The 17,606-nt window shown below is 40.8% G+C and overlaps 1 protein-coding gene across 3 annotated transcripts in view; it reads right to left on the bottom strand.

Moving 5' to 3' along the window:
- The window catches only part of LOC125457994 (cytoplasmic protein NCK1-like), a 176,817-nt gene extending 159,797 nt beyond the window's left edge, over nt 1-17,020 (bottom strand). For all 3 annotated transcript variants that reach the window (XM_048542831.2, XM_048542830.2, XM_048542832.2), the window contains exon 1: nt 16,679-17,020. The gene's annotated coding sequence lies outside the window, so the exon portion shown is untranslated. The remainder of the gene's footprint in view (nt 1-16,678) is intronic.
- Between the last annotated feature and the right edge of the window lie 586 nt (nt 17,021-17,606).

Raw genomic sequence — 17,606 nt, 5'->3', positions numbered from 1 at the left:
TGAAACTTTATTGACTGACAGATAATGCCTGTGTCTGCCCTTGTCTGACAAACAGCAGCAGCTGCTCTGGATCAGGAAACGTGCCTGTTAAAACATATAGAAAAGGTTGCACTGGTGTCAAATTTTCTTGAGTTGATTACACCAGCGACCAATTATTTGATTAAAAGGAATAGTCAGATTAATATTGCCTGATCAACATTTAACATAATGTTAGGCTTCATAAGCTAAAAAGAGGATGGGCTTCCACAGGTGATTTTCTTTCAAGAAGAAAGCTTAAAATATTATACATTTCATGATGATTTTAAAGAGAACATATAAAATGAGTGTCCCTTCTGCTGTCAGGAACACTATTATATGATTCCAATGCCATGGATCAGGAGATTGGCTACTTGTCCAATTGTCTTTTCTTCTCAAGGCAGCAAGTACTGGCAGACAAATTGATCATACAAAGCACCCAGGCTGAAAGGAAAGACTCTCAGTTCTCATTCACCTGTGGCCCCTGTACTCACTGGCCTACAATGGCTGCTGACTCAACAACCAGCCAACTTAGAGCTTTCATCATAATTTTCGAATCGCCTGAATAATCACAAAATCATGCCTACTTCTGTAACTTTCTGCAATTTTAGTCTTACATGGGTCCCCGATTTTAAACAAATCACCTATTTATAATCTTCTGCAGTTCTTGGAGTGCTCTCTCAATTTTGAACTCCTTCATTGCTCTAAAAAACTCACCACTTTGTTAGGGTTTTCAGTTGCCTGTAGCAGGTACTATCAAGAAGTTCGCAGATGGCAAGGAAATTGGTCAGGTGGCAAACAGGATAGCTGTAAACTATCAATCGAGGATATCAATGGATTGGTCACATGGGCAAAGCAGTGGCAAATGGAATTCTACCTGGATAAGTGTTAGACATGGGGAGAGCAAGACAAGGGATTACAGTATTACTGGTCTGATCCTGGAATGAACAGAAGATCAGAGGAAGTACATATATTCACACATCCCTAAGGTAACAGGGTATGGAGATAAGGTGGTTAAGGCAGAATATAAAATACTTGCCTTTTGCAGCCAGAGCATAAAATACAAGAGCAAGGGGGCTCCACTAGAACTATAATTAGCACAGGTTAGACCACAACTGGGGCACTGCCTGCAGTTTTGGTCACCACATTATAGGAAGAATACAACTGAACTATAGAGGACATGGATGAGACTTCTAGGGTGAAGCCTGGGCTAGAAGGTCTAGACTGCGAGGAAAACGTGGGATAGATTGAGATTGTTTTCCTTGGAGCAGCGAAGAATGAGAGGGAACCCAGTAGAGGTCTACAAAAGATTATGAGGGGCATGGATTGAGTGGATAGGAAAGCACTTTTTCCATTACTAGAGGGGTCAATAAACAGGGAACACAGATTTGAAAATAATAGAAGGCTAAGAGGAGAGTTCTGAAGAAGAGTTTCCAATCAGAAGGCAGTGGAAGTCTCGAACTTACTGTTTTGAAAGGGTGATTGAGTCGGAAACTCTTGTAACATTTAAGTTATACTTACAAAAAATGACTTGCATCCTCACAGGCCACAGGGCTGCAAGTTAAAAGATGGAAAATTGGATTATTGCAGTCAGATTTTTGATGACTGGTATGAATGTGATGGGCCGACTGGCCTTCTTCTCTGCTGTAAAAATCTATCCATATAACTTCTCCTTTTGTGGCTCGGTATCAAATTTTGTCTGTTAACACCCATGAGAGTTGCCTTGTGATGTTACTGTATTAAAATTCCAAATAAATATCAGTAGTATATGCTTTACAGTGACAGTGAAGTGAAAAGAATAAGAACAAATTTCAGAAAAGAGATACAAAGTTCCCTGAAAGAGACAGCATTTCTGCTTATTGATAATCAGGTACGCATTATTATGCGTGCCCAGTTAGATAATCATCATCCTAGTTAGATAATCAGTCCATTAAAAATGTACCTGCTGTCTCATCTCATTCAACGAACTGCATTCAGATTATACCTACTCACTGTCTTGAACAGGTTTAGCAGGTGTCCATACAAAACATTTCATAAAAACTTACTGGAATTCCAATTTTGGCAATATAATGTAATTATCACTGCCAAATTGGGATGGCATTATCTTGAAACAATTGGTAAACTGAGATCGCTGCTTTCTCAGTCAATATTAACTCTATTATTGTATACTGCACAAGTAATCTAGTGTGTTTCATGATTAATCCCATTATTTTTCCAGTAATTACTAACAGATTTATGTTTATGCGAGTATTTTGCTGAACTATCACGTCAAGAATTTCTATTGAATTAAAAACAAGGTAGGGCCATAAACTTCATCATCATGATCAGAATTTTAATAATTTCATCCCCATTGTTAAAGCATCTTTAAAGAAAAACTACTCATCCTTGGGGATTTATTAGTCATCTGCCCCTTTACCCTGTTTAGGCCTTCCATTTCAGTAACGTTAAACTCATTAAATGTATTTATAAAACATCTTAAATCGGGTGAGAAGTTACTCATGTTCTTTGATATATAGTTCCAGGAAGTAATCATTTACCATCATGACAAACTTCAGTTTCTCTTCAGTTTAAGCAAATTATCAGCTTTGAGGGCTGCCAATGCTAACTTAATAACAGGCTCTCCTACAATTTGCGACAATGAAAAACCGTGGGCTAATTTTAGTTCCAGCTTCAAACAGCATCGAAAGAAAATTCCAGTAACCTCCCTACATGTCGTCTTCAAAAGGCTTCTCACAGTTTGTATTTATTTTCTTGAGTTTTGCACCATTTTGATCATCCATTTAGAGTTAAGTTTGCACAGTTTGCGTTCTGTCCTTACAATGCACTTAGTTTGTGCATTCAGTCTTCATTGACATACCATTTTCTGTCATTATTACTACCGCCCCACTCAAAATTTCTTTAACATCACACCCAAGATTTATCTTGAGTTGCCCTTTGAAAAACTGCATGCCTGTCTATTGGTTAGTCTAGATCAGATACATTTGAATTACTATATATGTGTTGCCGCCTAAGGATCTTATAATTCATCCTCAAGTGTGCTCTGAAGTCAGGTTGAGAGTTGCAACTCAGGGCGACCACGATACAGCAGTTCAAATATCAGACACAAATTAAAGGTTTAACTGAGTTTCTGAATCATCTGGAAAGTCCTATCTTATAACAAGGTTCAGTAGGCATCCCCATATGTAACAAAAGTGTTTTTTTAAGTACATCAAGTTTTTCATGAACGAATACTTTTATTTCCTGCAAAACTTCCCAAAACAGTAAGTGGACTATAGTCTACCTTGTCATTAGTCGGCACACTTTATTGAATTGGTGCTTATCCTGTTCTGAGCGCTTTTTAATATCCAAAATGTTCATGAGATTGACAAGGAGACAAGACAAAAATACACAGTCATCAGAAAAAAAAACAACTATTTTCACAACATCCGATAAGCAGTCCAAGGTTTTTCAAGTCAGGGATAAGGCAGGGTGTGGAATGCAAACAGAAGTTGCTGGAAAAACACAGTAGATCTGGCAACATCTGCGGAGAAAAAAGCAGAGTTAATGTTTCAGTCCTGCGACCCTTCTGCAGAACTGATTGGAGCTTGACTGCAAGCTGACTTAATTTTCATTGTTGTCTCATGACCATGTATTAATCTTTTGGACAGGACAGGCCACAGACTGATAGAGTCTTTCTAGAAAAGTCTAAATGAAAACAAAACACATATTAACACTGATACAGCAATCACTACATTTCTGTCTTAGGCCAGCTGCAGTGCTCCAGTGAAGCTCAACACAAGCTAGAGGAACAACATCTCATCTTCCAAATAAGTACCTTAGAGCCTTCAGGTCTCAACAATGAGTTTAACACTTTTAGAATGTGAGCACCTTCTTCCACATTCATTACCCGTACTGTACGCAAAGTCTTGTCCTGTATGGGTTGCTCCCAGCACAGGCAACCCTTTTCCAACTATTTGCTTCTCATCAGCAACTCCTTTGTCAGCTTCTCTTTTACCCTCCTCTCTCTGAGCACTGTCTCCATCGACTTGAGCCGCTCCTTTCCCCAGTCCCTGTCATCGGCATAAATACCAGCATTTCGCAGCATTTCGTCTGACAATGGGTCGTTGGACTTGAAACATTTACTCTCTCTCTCTACAGATGTCAGACCCATCGAGTTTCTCCAGCACTTTGTTTTTGTTTCAGATCTCCAACATCTATTGTTCTTTCTTTTATACAAACCACTGCCACAAGATGTATGAGCCTATTGTGTAATTACTATTGTAAAGTATTTATTCAAGGTACGCATGATCAGAGAGCAGAAAATAAAACTCTATCAATCTCTCACCAATAGCATTGAACATGAGGAATCAAAATGGTTAGATTTCCTTCCTTACACGGTCAACCTATTGCATGTTGGAATCGGACTGCAAAGACATCACATGAGGACATGTGGTTTTATTAATCTGCACATTATTGCTGGCCAAATGGATGACAAACTCGTTAGTCACCTACGCGGATACAGCCTCTGACAGTCACTAGATATGGTCACTCTTTGCTTTATTTAACTATAAAATATGAAATGTCACTGTAAATGACATGTATCATCTTAAACTCCTTTAATAGCTTCAGTGGTTGGAAATGAAAATCCCCTTCATCTCACACTCTTCCCTTTCTCTTTAAGGTGGAGTACAAATGTTGCTGATTTCTCTGCCGAGGGCAAGAGTGGCAACTATCTATTCAGCATTTCTTTTGTCAAAGTTACTGTTTCAGTTGGCAGCAAAAGCCAAAACGTCCCTAGGGGAATAAAAAAGAAATCAGGTTTGAGTCACTTCAATTTTTCCCCACCTACACAGAAAACTGAAAGTTGACTGAGCAGTCGGTGACAATTGTTATCTAAAGCCTCCCCTGTTGCAGACAAAAATAACTGAATTCTTGGCCATCTGAGGTCAGCAAGCTAACACCAAATGCCAATACTGACACACACTCTCCCCCACCGCATAAGTAAATGTAGCCCATATTAAAGTGGATGACCTCAATTCTTTGTCATAAGGCATCAAGAAAAATCAGCCAGGATTCAAGTTTTATTTGATTAGCTCTTCTGGTAACACAACTCTGTGCTCAATGAGAATAGTGTGTCAACAGTGATGTCTTTTAGGCCTTTATTACGTAACAACACCCCACCCCAAATTTAATTCACACACCATTCAAATTTACACCAAGAAAACCTAAATAGTCAAGCTACCAGAAGTCTGCCAGCATAACCCAGCAGATAAGGGACAAAACTAGGCTTGAAAGCCTCAAAAGCCTGCAGCCAACATTTCTCATGTTAACAAGCGCAAAATAAATTTAAAGCAGCCATTAAGCTGCAGCACGATTTAATGAGCATAAGATCTCCTTCGAAGACTGTCATCGTATGCAGAGACGCAAAATTGTTAACAGGACGTGTGGCACAGTCAAGACTAATGGCATTACAATAGCAGCTTTTACATTATCTGCATGACTGCATCCGGCTGCTTTCCTCAAATGTGACCACAGTGTATGTCTGCACAAAGACAAGGTGATAACATCTATTTGCTCAAAGATATACTCGAGTGTTTCTCAGAGCAGTTATATTGCAAGACACAATCCAAGAAGAAATAAGAGGAGATCACTTAAGCCTATCCTGCCATTCATTAAGATCATGGCTTAACTGCACTATCTGGTCTTTCTCGTAACATGACAGCACAAGCTGTATTTGATTTAATATGAAAACTACTCGTGAACTGCATAGATTCCTTTCACGAAGGTTGGAGGAATTGAAAATTTAAAGAAGCTTTAACGATCCAAGATATAAGCGATTGGGTTTTGGCAATTGAAGGGTGTGGCACTAAGAGTGGCATGGTACAAAAAGAGAGTTCAGCCCACTAATCAGGGGAGCAAAGCAGAGGTGATCACAGGAACGCAGGAGAGGCAAGGCAGTCTGTTTTAGAAGGCTCATCTCAGTTCATGGAGACTTCACCTGGTTGTTTTAGAAGCTGTTAGGCCTTTAGTCTCTTACCCTAAACCCTCTCCCTAAATTTGTGAGTAATACCCAAACAGGCCTTAGCCATCTTTCAGAAGTGTATACAATTACTCAATAGATTTGTGATGTCCATACTGCAGGATAAGACCTTTGCAATAAACAAAATGATATGTTTGAACTCAGTACTAAACACAGCGGGCCCAAGTGAGTATATTTCCCTGCTGCATATCAATTATGGCCCCCCCCCCGCTAACAGAAAAGCAACCCATGGTAATGGAAGGTAGGACCAATTTTTAAAAAGGTCCAAAGAATGTTACTGATGCTGTGAAATTCCAATTCAAGGTTCGCTTTCTTGTATTCAAACTAGTCAAAACAGGTCACATTTACCACCTATTGATTTTATATAAAGTACTGTGTCATTGGAGTCAATCATTTAATGTTCATTTAACAAAATGTCACTGACATTTTGTGATATACACATGGACATTCGTGTTCCTTTTATTTTTCCACCTGAGTACTCAATTGTGAATTGTTTTGCTGAATCTTCCATTTCATTTTTTAGAAAAATCAAATACTCATAACCCCACTGAGAACAGTGTCTGGCTAAGACAAAGCTCAAGCCCAGAGGCCCATAGTGGCAATCTCCATCATGAGACAACCACAAAAGGCCTTATCTCAAAATGCTACAAGACCAATCAATCTTGATTCCTTATGGTAGGAGTTATCACCAGAAACTAATCTGCTGTTGAAATGGAAACCAAGCAGCAACATAAACAGTGAGCACTGATATATCAGAATTCAAAGGTGTTAGCAACTTTTAATATAACTCCATGAATCATGTCTGTTAATTCATTAACTCCCAAATTTGTTGTTATAATACTAACTGCAGATTTCCATGTACCAGCCAGCCCCCATTCAAACTAATTCAGGTGTTCACTGTACAGTGAACACTTTTGGACTGGAGGACAATTGTCCTAGCCAACAGTGCAATAGGATCATAACTAAAATATTGGGTGAGCCATTTTTTGTCAGTCCCATGCATAGGCTGTCGTCTCAGCTCACTGCAATAGGTAAGCAACACACTTTTATCATAGGCAGGATATTAATCACAAAATAAATCAGAAAATTCTGAGCAACTGTACATGTATAATTTTCAATTGGTGGCTTTACAGAGTGCAGCCAATTTGTGCAAATTGACAAAAATAAAGCAGGTATTCATGTTTCTGACCACATAGAAGAAGAGTTCAGGGTGAGCATTCTGATCCGTCTTAATGTTAAAAACAATTCACATGCATCCGATTCACATTACATTCAACATATACTCACAGAGGGAATGAATGCTTTTCCCATGAGGCCAGTTTGGAGGTGGGACACACTTAGACAGGAGGACGCCAGTGGATACATCCTGTGAACGTGATCCCACCAGCAGTGGGCCAGAGAGATAGTCACTCGTCAGAAAAGACACCCGAACAGCAAATCCACACGGTGCCCCCAATAAGGTGTGGATTGATTCCTTGTCAAGGGTCAGTGCTGGATCAAGTGGTCCAGCATTCTTAAGTGGAGGGGATTGCATAGACTGGCAGCAGCACAACACCTCCTGAGGCACTTTGATGTTGACCCACCCCAGCACTCCTCTCTCCTTTGACCACATACTGCCCTCATTCAACTGTGGCTCAGGCCAATAGAAATCTTATGCATTTCTTTTGTACCAAAAACAGCCATCTCCCTGTTGGCACTTCCTGTAACTGCAATAGCTATGACCAGGTTAAGTGGCAGTCCTCAGGGCCAGGATTTCCATGTCCTGAAAAACACCTACAGTTGGTCATTACTGGTAGACCTTTCCAAGGAAGACTCTCACTGGTTGTGCTGCCAGTAGACAAAACCCTACCAGCTGCCCACAGCATCAGTTTGACTCAGTTCATAGCACTGCCACCTGATTTAGAAAATTGTACGTTAAGAAGACTTGTGCAGATGCTCTGGACTAAATTTGGTGCATTACTGACAGAGCACTGCATTATCTGCCAGCCCAAAGGCATAGAAATGTATTTATAATGGGGGAAGCTCTCACAGCAGCAAGGTCAACAGACCTCCATAAGCCAACAACTCCCAGAATTTGAGATGAAACATCTCTTTCTTCACAGATGCTGCATGACTTATAGTATATTTTCAGCTTTTATTGTTTTTGCTATTCTGTTGGAGCTGGCTATGAATAGAATTCTCTCTTGCATATCTTACAATACAACAGTGACTTTACTTCAAAACTACTTCATATAAAAGAAACACAGGATATTGAGGTCATGAGACACACAAGGAAAGTTTATTTTTCTAAAATGTGTAACAACATAGGCTACACTTCAAGTGGCCTCAAAACATTTCAGGATCCTCCATGTACATAATGCCTCACATAAATGAAAGATGTTTCTATTGTTGGCCTGAGGCCAGCACTAATAGCAAAATGGTAGTTCAACTTGTAACAGTAAGCAATCAGTATAACGAATATTTGTAGTAGTTGCCATGAAAAGTTCATAGATTCCATTTTGTGTAATTCACTCCATTTCGCCTAGTACAGGCATCCTATCTTAAGGGAAGAAAAGGTGAAGATCAAAGTGCCTCAGGCTGCAAAGTTCTGCCCCTCCTTAGTTAAGGGCATACTGATAGAGGACTGAAGGATTGGTGATAACAGATCTTCAAATAAAAAGGGAGAGGGAAGAATTCCACAACTTAGTGGAACATCAGTAAGGAGGAGAACTCAAACCATAATCCAGGACATTATAGGTTAATTAATAAACACAGAATGGATTTGACAACAAACTGTGCTTGACTAACGACTAAACTGTTTGATGAGGAAATGGAGAGGGGATGATGGAGGGCAATACAAAGGATGTTGTGCATCTGGACCTTTGAAAGGCAATTCAGAGTATCATGCAATAGATCTGTTAACAGAACTGAGTGGCATAGAACTAGCTGCATAGGGTTCCTGCGTGGCAGTGATAATATCCTACCACCACTGCCACACAGGACCCTACCACTGGGGCAGAAGGCCCAGCTTCTAGTCCCCCTCGCTCCAGAGATGTGTCACTGCATCCTAAAAGCAAATTGTTTAAAAAATTCCTAAAACTAGCCGAGTGAGGTGTTATGATGCATTCGTAGTGTCCCTGCTTTTGGACCACAGGGCTAGGGGTTCAAATACCTCTTGCTCATGAGGTGTGTTGTAACGTATCTGAACAGGTTGATGAATAATGTCTAGAACTAGCAGCATAGTTTTAACACTGGCTAAAGAAAGCTTTGCATTTTGAAAAAGACTTCATGACCTCAGGACATACCAAATTGCTTTATAATAATTAAGTACTTTAGAAGTGCAATCATTGTTATGATATAGGAACCACAGCAGCTGATTTGAACACTGCAAAGTCCCACAAGCAAAACAAAATGTGATACTAACCAGATAGTCTCCATTTAATTGAGGTTGATTGTGGGATAAATATTGGTCAATTCATGCAACATTTGTCCCCTGCTCTTCTTTGAAATAATTTTGCAGCCTCCTGAAGGCCAGATTGTGCCGTAGTTAATACCTTATCCAAAAGGAAGTGCTTTCAGAATTGGAACACACCTTTAGCAGCACCGAAAGCTTTTGTCTTCCACTATGTACTGTGGAGCTGGAAACCACAACCTCTGACTCAGAGGTGAGAATGCTACCAACTGAGACAGCATGCAAACACTTGTGCAGAACATTGTTTTTCAGGTTTGAGGGAACTGGTATTCCCCGGTGGCCAGTATTGTTATTTTTTTTATATACATGGACGTGGGCATATATGGCATTATTTCAAAGTTACAAAATTCAAATGTAACCAACCACACAGAAGATAGTTACAGACTTGAAAAGGATGCACAGATTAGTAAATTGGTGCAATAAACAAAATGTCAGACCAAATTTAATGCAGAGAAGTGTGAAGTGATAATCTTCCCAAAAAATGTAAAAGCCAACAGAATTAAAAAGTGCAACATTAAAAGTGATGTAAGAACAGAGATAATTGAGGCACAAAGACATAAAAATTTTGAAGGTGGTAACACAAGTTGAGAAGATTGCTAAAAAAAACATGATGAATTCTTGGATTTATTGAAAGCAGGATAGAACACAAAAGCTAGAAAGTTATGCTGAACCTTTTCTGAAAAGTCTTTTGGCCTTCCCCCGGAATGTTCAATTTCAGCACCAAATGTTTGGAAAGCTGTCAAAGCCTTGGAGAGGGTGCAACTGAAGTTTACTAGAAGGATAACAGGAATGAGAGGCTTCAGTTGAGGAGAAGCAAGAAGTTCTCCTTAGCATTGAACATTTGCAAATGAACTTTGATCAAGGTTATATTAATGAAACAAAAGTAGCTCCTTTGAGTAGCAGAGGGGTCAGCAATCAGAAGACACAGATTTTTCAATAACTTTCACAAAAACCCAAGGTTTCATGAGGAATTTTGAGACAAGAGATGCAGAGTGCTTGTGATCGTTGAAAGGATGATGGATGTATGTCCAAAAATAGAACTCAAAATAGAACGGGATAAATTCTTGAAGGGGAAACAATTACAGGGCTATATGAAAAACAGAGGAATAAAGATTAATTGTGGAAAGCGAACAAAGACATAAGAACATGGCAACAGGGAAAATGGTTTCTTTCTGACCTGAATCATTCTCTAAATTTTATGATATACAACTGACTCCATGTTTAATTTCTCAAAAGCTGACCACATTGGTATGCAGCAGTTAATGCCCCCATGCTCTCTTTAGTTAATTAATTTTGGCTGGCAGCTATATGGGATATAGCTGAACTCAGCCTTGGGAGAAAAAACTTTGCAAATATGCATTAAAGGAAAAAACAGCATTTTGCTTTCAGTTGTGATGCACCACTTCTCACACTGCAACAAAGATTGGCTAGGGGGTGAAAATGAGTAATGGGAATAGAGAACACTTGTTCTTCCCATTGTCTCACAAAGTCAATTACAGTATTAACAAAAGATATCAGGCAAATCTTGCGAGCAGTATTCAGAATGCAACATGATTCAAGATCCACCGAGAAATGCAAAGTCAGTACAAAATATTAATACAAAACATAAATTATGGCAGAGATTTGCAAGATAATGAGCTAGCTAGCTGAAGTAAGGTGAAAGGAAAATATAGCACATTGGACTGTGAAGCTAAATCAATTTCCCTTCTTTAAAGACTACAAAAGGTAAAGAATACATTTTCCCTTAATAACAAAGAAAACTTTTTAGGTTGCCCTTGAAAAGGAGGTTAAATAACAAGTATAGTAGAAGATTAGGGCCAATGAATACACAGGATAATAGTAAAAATAGTAAAAGCACAACAGAAGTAAGAGGGGATAAAATTAAAAACCTCGCATGGAACACAGTATTTTTTTTAAAATGACAATAATTAAAAGTGAAATGGAATCTTAGTAAGGGAATGAAAAAAGGGACCAGTTCGACCAGATGGTCTGTTTCCATGCTATACACCTCCATGACTCTATGATAATCAAAACATTACAGATATATTTACTAAACACATTCCACCAATCTCCACTAAGCAGAATACTGGAGAAGTGGATCTGAACCAACTGACAGCAAGTTGAACAAATGTTTAATGGATAAAATAAGCATAAATACATGGACCAAACCAGGAAAAGATATTTACAAGACATGTCATAGGATCATAAAGAGAGAATTTACAATAGACTTGGAAATTATATTTCAGAGCTTCATGGAGTGTGCATACGTGCCACTGGATTGGAAAGTGGCCAATGCATCACACATTATTAGGCAGTTAATTCAAGTAACCATAGACCAGAGATAGTAGGAACTGCAGATGCTGGAGAATCTGGGATAACAAGGTGTAGAGCTGGATGAATAGAGCAGGCCAAGCAGCATCAGAGGAGCAGGAAGGCTGACGTTTTGGGCCCAGAAACAGGGGAGGGGAAGGAGTTCTGAAATAAATAGGGAGAGAGGGGGAGGTGGATCAAAGATGAATAGAGGAGAAGATAGGTGGAGAGGAGACAGACTGGTAAAAGAGGCATGGATGGAGCCAGTAAAGGTGAGTGTAGGTGGGGAAGTAGGGAGGAGACAGGTCAGTCCGGGGAGGACGGACAGGTCAAGGGGGCAGGATGAGGTTAGTAGGTAGGAGATGGGGGTGCAGCTTGAGGTGGGAGAAGGGTAAGGTTAGAGAGGCGGGGACGAGCTCGGCTGGTTTTGGTATTTGGTAGGGGAAGGGGAGATTTCAAAGCTTGTGAAATCCACATCGATTCCATTGGGCTGCAGGGTTCCCAAGCAGAATACGAGTTCTAGTGCCACAATGATGCTACTCGAAGGCTGCAGGAACAGCAACTCACACTCCGCTTGAGAACCCTGCAGCCCAATGGAATCAATGTGGACTTCACAAGTTTCAAAATCTCCCCTCCCCCTACCGCATCCCAAAATCAGCCCAGCTCATCCCTACCTCCCTAATCTGTCCTACCTTCCACCTATCCCCTCCTCCCAACTCAAGCCCCACCCCCATCTCCGACCTACTAACCTCATCCTACCCCCTTGACCTGTCCGTCCTCGCTGGGCTGACCTATCTCCTCCCTACCTCCCCACCTACATTCACCTTTACTGGCTCCATCCCCGCCTCTTTGACCAGTCTGTCTCCTCTCCATCTGTCTTCTCCTCTATCCATCTTCTATCCGCCTCCCCCTCTCTCCCTATTTGTTTCAGAACCCTCTTGCCCGCCCCCATTTCTGAAGAAGGGTCTAGGCCCAAAACGCCAGCCTTCCTGCAACCATAGGTCAATTAGTTTGGCAACCACATTAGTGACAAATTGAGAGTCATCAATTGAGGAAGAAATCATCAAGTTTTCAAATACAGAGATACAATTCTGGCATCTTAACAACAATATGGTAAAATTGCTCAGATACATCACATACACAAAACATAGAATAACCTCAATCCAGCCAACTATCATCCCTGTCTCAATGGTCTGAAAAGTGATTGAAGATGTTAGTGATATTGCAGTCAGGTAGAAATTGCACAGCAGGAACTGCCTCACTGTTGCACAGGTGAGATTTTGCTAGAGCAATCTAGCTCCCAACCGCACTGAAGTTATGCTCCAAACCTGAATTCCCAAGGGAGGCAAAATTAAAGGCTCTTGGCATAAAGGCAGCATTTGGCCACATGTGACATCAAAAGGCCCCAACAAAATTGGGGGAAACCTCATCCCTACTAATTGGAATCACGCCATAAGGAAGATACCTGTGGCTGATAAAGGTCAATTATCTCAGTCTCAGGACATCACAGCAGGGGTTTCTCAGGGTAGTGTGCTGTTCCAATCATCTTCAGCTGCTTCCTTCCATTTTAAGAGCTGAGGTTTTGATGTTCATTAATCAGTCCACATTATTCTGTACCAGTTACAACACCTCCCACACTTAATAAGCCCTATCTGCATGGAGCAAGACGTGAACAATATCCAGGCCGAGGAGTAGCAAGTATAAGTGTCAGACAATAGCCAACAAGAGAATCCAACCATCACCCTGACATTCAACGGCACTACCATCTCTGAATCTCCAGTATCAACATCCTGGGAGCCACCACTGACCTGAAACCAAGTTATACCAGCTTGCTTTATTCTGTGGCAGCAGGAAGATGGCCCAGGGGATGGGAAATTTTACAGGATTATTTCTGCGAATAACTGAGTCACCTATCTCACCAATGCCTGTGCACATCTACACGGCATAGGTCAGAAACATCTTGGAAGACCTTTCACTTGCCCAGATGAATTCAGTCCCAACAATGCTCAAAATGCTTGAGACTCTCCAGGCCCAAGTTGCCTGTTTGATCAGTACCATATTTGCACCCGTAAACATCCCATTTCTTTATTATGCTTACTGACAGCAACATACAGCATGTATATGACACACTGCAGCAAATAGCCAAAATGCTCCTTCAAAAGCATCTCCTAAACCTGTCACATCCATCACCAAAAAGAATGAAAGCAACAGACATAAGGGAAAAGTAGTAACTGCAAGTCCCTTCCAAGGAACACACTACCTTAACTTAGAACTACATTGCCATTCATTACTGTCACTGGATCAAAATCTTTGAACTCTCCTCCCAAACAGCACTGTGGGTGTACCTACACTGGAGAGACAGGATGGGTTCAAGACAACAGCTCATCGGCATCCTCCTATGGGCAATTTGGGAAGGACAACAAATGTTGACCTTGCCAGTAATGCCACATCCCTTAAGAGCACAAATAATATAAGACATTTCAGGCATGACATTGATTAACAAACCTCACAATTATTTAAGGAAGGAAGATGCTTGATAAGAAAATTGCAGCAGATACAGTAAATCATTGATAAGATAACACATGGAAGATTACTAAAGCATGGTAAGGATGTGAAATTACTGAAAGGATAGCAAACTGGGTTTCAAATTGCTGTAAAGAGAAAAAGCAGTGAAAAGTTGTTAAGGGCATTTTTGCTTCAGCAGTTAGATATGGGCGGCAATGTCTTTTGGGAGTTTAGCTCGAGGGCCACTTTTCATCATTCATTTGGATATAGGTCTGGTGTGAGAAGAGGCTAAAATCTGCAGGTAATACCAAAGCAAGGTATTTAGTCAGTTCCTCAGAAGACCAAAACAAACTTGGAAAGGGATGAGAGTTGGGCCAAAATGCATCACATGAAATATAAGTCATGCAATAAGAGGAAGAATTACGCTCTGAATCCAAGGTATTCAGTTCTGTGGATGGGGAGAAGTATGACTTAGGAATACAGGCTCATGATACATTAAAAGAAATAGATTCTCATCTAGCTGATGTGGACAGAAGGGTTCTAGGCCTTATCTTACTAGAGTATGAAAGATTTAAAACAGAGTGGGGCGAATTTCTCCAGTTACAAGAGCGTGGAATGGACTTTGAATGAATGGTTAGGTGAATGAAACAAAAGGCTTTGAAGTGATACACAGAATTATTTTTCACTTGCCTGAATGAGTGCAGCTTCAACAGCACTCAAAAAGCTCAATGCCATTCAAATCCAAACAGCCCACTTAACTGGCACCACATCCACACCTTAAAATATTCATTCATTTCCATCACTGATGCACAACAGCAACAGCTTGTAACATTGACAAGATGCAGGACAGCTAGGCTCCTTCAACAAGACCTCCAAAACCCAGTCTCTAAAATCTGCAAGAACTCGGGCAGCAGGCATTTGGAAACATCACCATCAAATCTATCTACAAGCCACATGGCATCCTCACTTTGAATTATAATTGCTTCACCTTCACCGTTACTTTGTCAAAGTCATGTATGGCCATAACAGCCATTCAAGTGTACTAAATGGACTTACGTGGTTCAACAAGGCAGCTCACCACCGCCTTCTCAAGGGCAATTTGCATAAGCTAGAAACAGTGGCCTTACCAAAGCTCACATTCAAAGACTGAATGAAACAAAATTAGACTTATTTGCTAATGGGAAGGGTAAATGCCTGGATCAGCCAGATGGTCTGATTACAAGCTGTGCTCAACTTTCTAAATTTGGCAGCAATGTGAACAAATGGATTTGAATGAAGATTCCATTAAGTTCCAGATCTATTAATAGATGAGGAACCTATAAGTACGTCAAGAGAATAGGACAGTTCACACGAACCACCAGGAAGAATGTCATTTGACAGATCTCGACCGTACAAGAAAGGGGCAAAAAGCAAAAGGAACTGTATTAACATAGCGCCTTACCCGCCGTTTGGCCTCCTTGAGTGTCTTAGCGATCAACTGAGGAGTGGGTGTTTTTGTTCGATACGTGGTGAGGGCCGCCAAATGGCATTTGGGAAAGTAAAGGTCTTACATCTGTATAATTAAATATTCTTTAAAATAAAGCGGCCAGTGAGATCAATTTCTTTTGATAGCAGGAGAACGAGAAACAAGTTCAGGCCCATTTAAGAAAAAAAGAGAAAGTATATATAGTTTCGGCAAACTTTTAAGTATTCGATTGGGCGATTGAGCGATTGAGATGGGCATCAAGTCGAGTAAAGCCGCCTGATCGCTTTTTGGAAAAGATCAATTTTCCTTCCATAACTTTTTTGTTTCGCGTTTCAAATGCTTTAACTGTTATTCCATCATTCCACCCGAAAGCCAAAACTTAAATTCATTTAGAAAAAATAGATTCTTAGAAAGAATTCTGAACTTCTCTTGGAAATGGTCAAGCTTTCGAAAACAATAATAGGTTATAAACTCGTGAGAACAAAAGGTTCAGGTTGAATGCAATTGAAAATCCAGGGGGAGGTCTCGGCTGAACTTGCTTTGAACGCCGAGAAAGGCAACCCGGAGAGACGCACTATGTACCGATGAGCCATCGAGAAAGTTATTTTTTTTCGTTGTTTGCTGCTCCCAGCATTAATCGTCCTAACGTCTGTCAACCTGCTCGCTCTCCAAACAGTTAAATAAAATCCAGGAATGAATGAACGTATAAAACGGGACGTTGTCCCTTTCTCCCACCAATTCCACCACCCCCGCCCCCCCGTGCCCGTCTGCTGCCGCTAACCAGGAGCTTTCGCTGCAGTCCCTCCAACTCCCTCTAACAGGCGACCACAGGCTGGTAGCGGTGACTAGCTTCAGCGATCGGTCTTCACTCACTGCACATACACACACACTCGAATAGAAAAGCAGGACTAACCTGAACGACAAATTACAATCCCCAGAAGTTGGTACTAGCCCCAACACAACTGCATCCACAGATGCTCGGGCCAATAATGAAGTGCTTTTCCTCTCTCTGTGTCCAACTAAAGTCTCCTCTCGCCAGCCTAAACCGTGTGAAAAGTCCCAGTGCGCATGAGAACTCCGAAAGCATCGAGTTTGACTGAAGGAAATTCCGCCCTCGCACCGCTATGATTGGTTGAGCTCAACACACATTCCCTTTTTCTATTGGCTGACGCCTGCTGTCAATCATCGGTTTTCGCTCGTCGTATGTAACAAAGCGCCTGCAACAATGGATCAGCTGCTGCCCGTTCAGCTCCTCTCTCCGCCGCTGGACTGTACTCCCGATCAAAAGTCACCCTGATTTACAGGTCCTTCCTCCCCTTGTTGATTCTCCTTTTCCTTCTTGGTTGGACGGGCAAAGTTGTAACTTTGCAGTGACGTCATTGTGATAGTCATCCGCAATTGCGGATGGCAAAAAAATAGGGAGAATACAGTGCGTGACGTTGCCCAGTAACATTGTTCCAAAAGAGGAAAATCCTTCTCTATCTTCCACACAATGGATTGTTAAGACGTTCAGTATACTTGCTGTTCTGTTTCCTGATTAAGAGGAAATAAGCATTTCCTTTGGCTCCCATTTTGACACAATGGTTATCTTCAATGTTTAGAAAGTAAGTGTACTAGTGATAATAAATATATTTACTTTTAATTGCAAAATAATTTCAAACTATGTTATCAGTTTCTCGCCTAATTACACTGCCTCCTACATGGTCCAACACGGTTGAATTTGCGTTGAAACTGGTCTTCAACGCATTAGCAGAATGATACTGCTGCCGGTTTCGAGAATGGGTCCCTCTTACAATAAATAAGCAATGAGAACATCTAGAACATAAATCCAAAGCTTCCCA

Source organism: Stegostoma tigrinum, chromosome 14 (assembly GCF_030684315.1).
Source record: "Stegostoma tigrinum isolate sSteTig4 chromosome 14, sSteTig4.hap1, whole genome shotgun sequence".
Taxonomy (NCBI): domain Eukaryota; kingdom Metazoa; phylum Chordata; class Chondrichthyes; order Orectolobiformes; family Stegostomatidae; genus Stegostoma; species Stegostoma tigrinum.
The sequence above is the reverse complement of the archived record's forward strand: the minus strand, read 5'-3'. Positions and strand labels throughout refer to the sequence as shown.